The sequence below is a fragment of the Ochotona curzoniae genome, unplaced genomic scaffold (assembly GCF_017591425.1).
Source record: "Ochotona curzoniae isolate NIBS_2020 unplaced genomic scaffold, NIBS_Ocur_1.0 contig_4877, whole genome shotgun sequence".
Taxonomy (NCBI): Eukaryota; Metazoa; Chordata; class Mammalia; order Lagomorpha; family Ochotonidae; genus Ochotona; species Ochotona curzoniae.
The window spans coordinates 1,318,585-1,327,046 of NW_024466409.1; the positions used below are offsets into that span (position 1 = coordinate 1,318,585).

Here is an 8,462-nt window from a genome sequence, read left to right on the forward strand (position 1 = left end):
GGGCTGTTAGTTCCCAGTTTTCAGAGGAAAAATGTGTTGCTTACCTTTATAGTGTTATAATGACCTCATGTGTACACTCTCATTCTGAATGATCAAGAAGCATGCACAGAGTAAAAATCCCCCAGAATGTTATTCCTCTAAAGCCTAAACTTGATAATTACTATTTCTATTTAATTCTTAAATTTTAACTTACTTTATTTATGTTAAGTGAACATATTTTATTTATTTCACAGTGAAGATTTAGGAACACTTTCCACCCTGTCCTCCCTCATGCTCACATTATTTTTTCTATTATCTAAACAGAAATGTGATGAACTTATCACAAATATCATATTCTTATTCTTTCTTCATCCATTTCATGAAATTTTGATTTATTTTGGTCTTTAGAATGAATGGAAAAATCTATATCATCAATTGTTAATGAAGATTTGGAGAAACTGGAACTTGTAATGCTGCTGGTTGGGAAGCAATGTGATGCAGCTCTTCTGGATATCCTTTTGCATATTCTGAAAAAGTTTGATAGCCACTTGACCATAGCACTCAACAAATCTGTCACTGAAGGGATCTCAGAATGGCAAATGAAGTTCACTTAAACGTAGGCACACAAATCTTCACATTACTTTCATTTATAATGACCAGACTGTACCTAAACCAAATATCTGATAAATGAAACAAAGCTTAGTAGCTACTTACAATGGACTATTACTCTGCAACTAAAACATTAAAAAAAAAATAGAACCTATTGGTACCTCCTGGCTGAATCTTGAAGTTAACATGCTGAGTTGAAAAAAGCCAAACTTAATTTAGACTGTGTGTGACCCACATAATATTTTAAAATAAAAGTTTTGTAGAGATGAATATGGGATAATTTCTCATTACATTTGGGAAATGTAGTGAATGTGAGTATAAAGGAGTATTTTAATATTTTTCTTCTATGTTTGATATGCAATTATGTGAATCAATGTTCATCACAGCTGTGTTAGAATTTTTCATTGTGTAAATTTTATTTTTGATACTTTTTACATATTTGATTAGGGTATGAAGGATCAAGGGCTAGAGGAAAGTGGGTGTGCCCATTATTTTGACATTCTTTTTTCCTTCCTATATCTGGGTGTAGGAGAGAGATAAAGGAAGAAACCACACCCAGCCTCCCAACCATCCAAGGGTTCCAAAAGTGGGAACTGGTCCGAGGGTCCACCTCAAGTGGTTTTGATTCTGTGTTGCTGCCAATCTTGCCACTCCAATCATGATGAAATCTCTCCAGAATCCACTGGTTGGCATAATCCACTTTATAGTCTCATTTGCCCAAGTATTCACTGCCAACTCTTGGCTGGGGTAGTTGAATGATTTGTTTTGTCCTCTGTCTTCTGTTATGGTACCAGGTGTCTTCTGCAGGCTCCAGCGTACTGCCAAATCCTCTACTTGCATCTGGATATGCTCTCCACTGCTCCATCTAAGTTACTGAGGAGGCCCAGCTCTGACATACACTCCAAGGTCAGACCATGGAATCCACAATTTCCTCTATGGTTGGAATTTTGAGTCCAGTGGTTCGGTTGGGGGCAGTTCCCAAAGAAAAATCATCTAAGGTGATTGATCCCAGACCTGATTCTTGTGTGTGCTTGCCAATACAGGGTCCAGCACAGTTCATCACCCAAATTGATCTACATGCACACTGTTAGTTGCAATTGTTGTGTCAGTTGTCTCCAGCCCCGTCTTCTACACAAACCAACAGGTGTTGCAGTCCAGCCTGATCTTGCTCTCTCAGCCTCCATGCAAACCGATGGGAATTGTAGCCTAGTCTGAGTGACCTATAATAACCCCTACCAGGCCAGCCTCCTGCCCTGTTTCCTCTGCTTGCCATTTTGTACAGCAGACTGGTCCTGTTTGTCCCATATCCCATTCAGTTCCCATATGTATCAATGAAGTATCTGTGAAGCCTAGTTCAACCCAACCAGCCCTACTAGCCATCCCACACGGCTGCATCCCATGTGTCATGATGTTTTTGATTTCACTTTCATTTCTTCCAAATACTTTCTTCTCTTTTGTCAAATTCATCACTGGCTCACGGATTGCACATTGGCATCATTTTACCCAAGAGATTTTTGTTTTCATTTTGTCACCCATGTGTTAGCTACTCAGTAGTGCATTATTTTTTGACTCCATGGTGCTATAATGTTGTTGTTTGAATTCATACCCATTGTTGATCTTACCTAATGGCTTCTCATTTATGGAAATGTATAGTGATGGAGTAGTGGAGACTATCATTTCCAGATGTGGGAATACAATGCAATATGCATCCTTGCTTCCAAGTCAAAGATGGACTCCCAATGAAACTGTTGGAAATGTGTAGACAATGAGATGCTGGATTGTCTGACATTGTCTGTTCCAGCAATGTTGGGGCACACTTAAATAACAGACTGATGAAATCATAACTCCTTATGAAGGACTATGCTATCATAACAGCATGGGGAAAATCAGTTGGGGGTGAGGCTTTAGGGGTGGTGGAAATCCCAGACTTCACAAAATTGTACCATAAAATTTAAAAATTCAAGACAAAAATTTTAAAAATTGAGGAAACTTGCATTACTTATGGGTGCTCCTGGAGAGATATGTTTGAGGTGCTGGGATATGTACAGAAGGATAAATGTACACTGAGCATAATGTGAAATGACTCCATTACCTCTCTCATTAGATCTTCAGAGGAGTATCTTTTACTGGTGAAAAATTTAGTGTGAGAGGAGTTTATGAGAGGGAGTAGAAAAGTGCACAGCTTGGAAAACAAAGAAAGTTGCTCATCAGATTTCAGCTGGAGCAAGAGGAGCCATTCAGATCTGCATGAATAAATATCAGGCAGAGCCAGTAATGTGGACAGGGAGAGGGTCTGGGGATGAAGTACTAACAGGAGACCAGTGATGGTAGAAGTCTGTGAAGTCTCACTTTATTGCTCCTTCACCTCTCCTTTTATACTCTTCCCCTCACTTCCTCATTTAGCAGGATATTGGATATATATGAGTCCAAATAGTCTAGGTGTTTTTAGCCACAAGCCCAGTTCCTGTTCCTGCCCAGGCCAACGAGCACTAATCAACTCCTTAGCCCACAACAAGGATGCCCTTTTTGTCTAATCCAGCACATTCAGATCAGGAATCCAGGTGACTCAGTGGGGAAGGAGGCCTTCAAGTGAGCAAAGGACTTGTTCCTCCTACAGTGTTACAGTAAGGCATTAAGCAATGAATGGTTCCTTATGAGATCTCCCATGTACATAAACTGATTGGTCAGAAAGGATATGAGAAGACACTCAACATCTCTGTGGTCCCCATTCATGGAGTTTTACAGTCATAATCTGAAGATGCTTTCAAAAGTTTGTGGAAAAGGGAATTCAAAGATAAGTTTTAGTTTGGTGAAGAAAAACTTGAAATTTATACATTTTTATAAAAACACATATTTTCATATCATAAAAATCCCAGAGCTTGCCGCTGGGTGGCCAGCAGGCAGATCCTGGCCCCATTTGGTGAAATAGCTGCTTAGGGACACCCATGAATAAGGCCAGCTTTAGTGTAGGTGATGCATGAATTCCTGGTAATTCCCAGGAACCAAAGTGGAATGATGTGGACACAAAATAAGAGTTAAAATACAAAAGAGGCTTTGAAATTAAGTTCTTGATAAAGTCTTACCTTTCCTTCATTCTTGGCAGAAGCCCAGAAGCTGATGTGGTCTAAGGGAAGAGCCTCTTGACAGAGTCACTCAAGGACATTTTTCTGCCCTGGAGAGCTAACTGAAGGTGCTGCAATGAAGTCTGGTGTCTGGGCCAGGCTTACCAAAATCTTGGATAAACCCTATGATTTCCTGTTCTAGGACTTGCCGGTAAGTGAGGATGTAAGGTCATTTGAATCATGTTTTTCATTAAACGTTTCTCAGCGTTTTGTTTAATCTCTTCTCTTTTTAACACAATTGGGCCCTATTTCCGGAGCACTACTGTTTTGGAGCTTCTTGATTCCATCTGAACAGTAATGCAAGCACTGTGAGTTCATGCTGGAAGACTGCTAAGTAAAAATGAAGCATATGTTTTTTTTACTTGTAATGTGGTTCTGTAGGGCTTGGTTCACCACCATTTTTCAAAGTGGCGATTCATGTCTGGTGGCATGTTTTTGTTCCAACTGATGTAAAAGTGGGTCAAATGAAAGGTAAAAGCCTGAATGCTCTTCAGCAGAAACAACTATTTATACCTGAGTGATACTTATGATTTGCTATATACTGAGGACTTTTGACATCAACAATGTGAGAGGAAGTGAGACAGTTCTTAACGGGGAGTTCTAAGAACAAATTCTGCTGAAGTGTTGTGTGTGCAAGGCAGTAGTTGGCTGAAGGACAGAACCCTCAGCTTTAGATGGTGTTCTGAGATGATGAGTTCAAGGAGCTTATGTACTCACAGAGGAATCTGTTCTCCCCATGGCACATGATACTCTCCTGGCAATCTCAAGAGCTGGTTAGCAGTGGGAATGGAAGTGTAACTTTTGGGGAAATGTCATTATTAGGGGATATTGCCATGTCCTTGGAGGAATTTGAAAGCCTAACATAATAAAAACTGCTGGGAAAAGCATGATAAAGTTGTTCCCCCCTTTGCAGAGAGGAAACCTCTGGTTTCCTGGGTTTAAAATCTTTATCACCTCTCTCTTTCTTCTACCTGTTTTTGTGTTGTCTCTCCCTTCACCCTGATTCATGAAGCACCAGCAATATGGAATCAACTGAATCATGCTCCTTACAGGTTGCATCTCCATGTTTAATTTAACTGCATTTTTTATTATCAAAGCCTGTTTTAAACATTTTTGTTAGTTATAGTTATAGTTATAGATTTAAGTGATTAACTTTTGTTTCTATGATTTAATTCCTTGGTAATAAAAATACTATCAATTTACTACCATACGAGATGAAAAGGATTTATCATAGAGAAGTAGACTTTTTCCCCAAGTAGACTTTTTCCCCAAGATTTATTTATTTTTATAGGAAAGTCGATTTACAGAGAGAAGGAAAGAGAGAGAAAGATCTTCTATTCACTGGTTCATTCTGCATGTGGCCACAACAGTCAGAGCTGAGCTGATCCAAAGCCAGGAGCCAGGAGCTTCTGGGTTTCCCATGTAGGTTCAGGGTCCCAAGGCTTTGGGCCATCCTCTGCTGCTTTTCCAGGCCACAAGCAGGGAGCTGGAAAGGAAGTTAAGCAGCCAGGATGCAAACCTGTACCCATATGGGATCCTGGCTCATTTAAGACAAAGATTTAGCCACTAGGCTATTGCGCTGGGCTCTAGAGCAGAAATGTACAAAAATAACTTTATTTAAAATGGAGAATTACAGAAAGAAGGAGAGACAAAGAGAAAGAGGTCTTCCATCTGCCACTTTACTTCCCAAATAGCCACAGTGGGTGATTTTATAATCATTCTTTTGTAATGAAGTAAAAATGAAACAATTGGATGTTGTGCAAAAGCTTGTGATGATTTGTGTATAAATAAAGAAGGCAACTTTTCTGAGTTGTCCATTATGAGCATCATGCTGTAGTGGTCCATGCCTCTTCTGTCTCTCCCTCATATCTTCCCTTTCTTATCGTTTCGCCGATCCATGCATCCTTTGCAAGCTCTCGAGTCAGTTGGAGCAGACCTCTGGCATGCAGTCATTATGGAAAGCACTATGGAAGATCCTGAGGAAATTGTAAACAGAATCATCATGTAAACAATTTCTTCTCTGGCTATGTATGCAAAAGAAATGAAATCACAAATCTCTCCACATATGCACTCCATGTAGATTAGAGCACTATTCACAACACCCAAGATAAAGACATAATGGGTGCACATCAATGGAAAAAATTGGATTAAAAAATGTGGTACACCTGTTCAGGAATTACTTAACAGGTAAAAGGAGAAGATGGTGCCATTTGCCATAACATAGATGAGTCTACAGGACATCATGCTAAGTGAATTAAGGCAGATATAGAAAGAAAAGTATTGTGTAATCTCATTTATACACAGAGTCTAAAAGAAAAAGTAGTCAAATACCTAGAGACTATAAAACGGAGGTTATAGGATAGGGGTAGGAAGTGGCAAAGGTAGGTAAAAAGGTACAAAGTAGCATATATATTGAATGAATAAGCCAAAGATTTATTATACAGCATGAACGGATTTTGGTTTATAGTGCTTCTACTCAGTTTTTATTAATTAAATGAGTAAATGCAGCTTCTTTTGTTATGGAAACAGAAATGACTGATCTAAGTGATATATTAATTTGTTCAATTATAATAATCCTTTTATTGTATCTATGTCTAGTAACATCATGTAAAGATGTTAAATTTATACAAAAAAAGTTTATTTCAGGAAATAAAGAAAAAAAATACCATTTCTACTTCTAGAGGTAGGAGAAGAGACTATAAGGGCTCAAAGGAACTCACAGATTGATTGAAATAAACCCATTTATAACCATGAGATCCAACATACATTTTGCATTCATTCACTCCCAGTTTATTCCTGTATTATATCAAAATACTACAATAGGTGCTCTCCAAGGGGCATGCGTTTTATTCTGGATTTGCAATAATGAACAACACATTAAAAATCATTTAGGCAAAGGTGTTTCTGAACATAAACCCAAACATTCCAGACTGCAGGATGAAACCTTCAGCAGTAAATGGAAATTATCAGACACATTCTTCAACTTACAAGAATCACACATTGATTGTGGGCATGCTGACTCTCCATTGACCTGGATGAATCGAGGGGAGGCATGGCAGTGCTATGGTTCCTGGGCTTCTGCATTGGCAGCAATGCCCTCTATGCCTCTGTCCTCAACCTGACGACGGGCAACTTCCTTCTCTTCCAAACAGTATTTATCTTATTGAAGCTTCCATTCCTATTTAAAGTGCTCATGGCATGTGTTTTAGTACTTGAATTGCATACTTTTTAATGTTACATGTTCTTTAAACATGTTAATATTAAATATTGCATATGGTGGTTATTTTAATTTTTATTGAAATATAATCAAAATGATATGTGCAGAAGTTCAGTATACAGTTCATGAATACAAAATGTATGTAGGATCTCATGGTTATAAATGAGTTCAATATCATTTGTTATATTTAGAAACCCCATTCAAAGCTGCCTCACTGTTCCCTGCCCTATCCTGTTATCTCAGGATATCAAAGGAAGAACAGGGATGGAATGGAGGAGAATCAGAGGTGCACAACTCACCTGAAGCACTTACACTTCTGCTTTCTCATGTAACAATCTGAGAATTTCTCTCTGTATCTCTTCTCTGTAATGCTTTCCTTCAAATAAAGGTAAACTAAATATTTAAAAATACTTATAAGCTCATCTTAAAAATAACTGAAAAATGTTAAAGAAAAAGAAAACCAAAACATGGGGGGAAAAAGGCATAGGAGAGAAACACATTCCCTGCAAAGAAGGAGGGTGAGGGATTGCCGCCAAATTCTCTACAGAATCTATCTAAAGCAAGACAGCATGGTGCTCGCTTGGGCAGCACATATACTAAAATTGGAACAATGCAGAGATTAGCATGGCCCCATGTGCAAAGATGACATGCAAATTGATGAAGCGTTCCATATTAAAAAAAAAAGACAGCATGGAATAAAAACAGTTACAGTGTTGGAAGAAATAACAACCAATCTTGAATTCTGTGCCTAGTTTAACCACTTTTCAGAGTTAAGATGGGGAACATATTGTCTTGAACATTGCAGAATTATTAGAGGGAAGATGATACATGCTAGAAACTCAGACCTACACACACACACACACACACACACACACACACATACACACACACACTCAGAGATGCACACACGAAAGAAGGAACAAATGAAGGTAAAATTTATTTTCTGCTTTGAACTTTTTTGCTGTTCTAATAAACATCATTTTGATAAAGATAATAATAACATCTACATTGGATAGTTATAGCTTACATGTGAGTCAAAGATGTATGACTTTAATAAATAAAGGATTAGAAGAAAAGCTTGTGAATACTCTGTTATACAGTGATTACATTGTCCACAAAGTATTACAGTGTATTGAAGTATTGAAGATGGACTGAGCTGGATTACAAATTTATGTTTCAAACACTAGCAAAATCATTAAAAAATATTTTGAACAAAGTGTCAGTGGTAAGTTAAAAGAGAGGAGAAATATGAGATGTAATTTGCTCAATCTAAACAAGAGAGGGCTGGAAGAGAGACAACTATAAAATATGAAGATTGGGGTCAGCATTGTGAAGTAATGAATAAAGCCACTGCATGTGATGCAGGCATTGTATATAGGCACCAGTTCATGTCTCATATGCTCTGCTTCCAATTCTGCCTCATGCAAATATTCTTTGGTCCCTGACACCAATGTGGGAGATGTGGAAAATCTCCTATCTTCTGAAAGTGTACTTTTAAATCAAGACGTGACTTGTGGACCCGGCATCAAAACTGG

General features: G+C 38.2%; 1 non-coding gene across 1 annotated transcript; it reads left to right on the forward strand.

Moving 5' to 3' along the window:
• Positions 1 to 7,499: 7,499 nt before the first annotated feature.
• Positions 7,500 to 7,604, forward strand: LOC121161846. Its single transcript, XR_005884729.1, has one exon. It is a non-coding gene; the product is annotated as a U6 spliceosomal RNA (small nuclear RNA).
• The last annotated feature ends 858 nt before the right edge of the window (positions 7,605 to 8,462 follow it).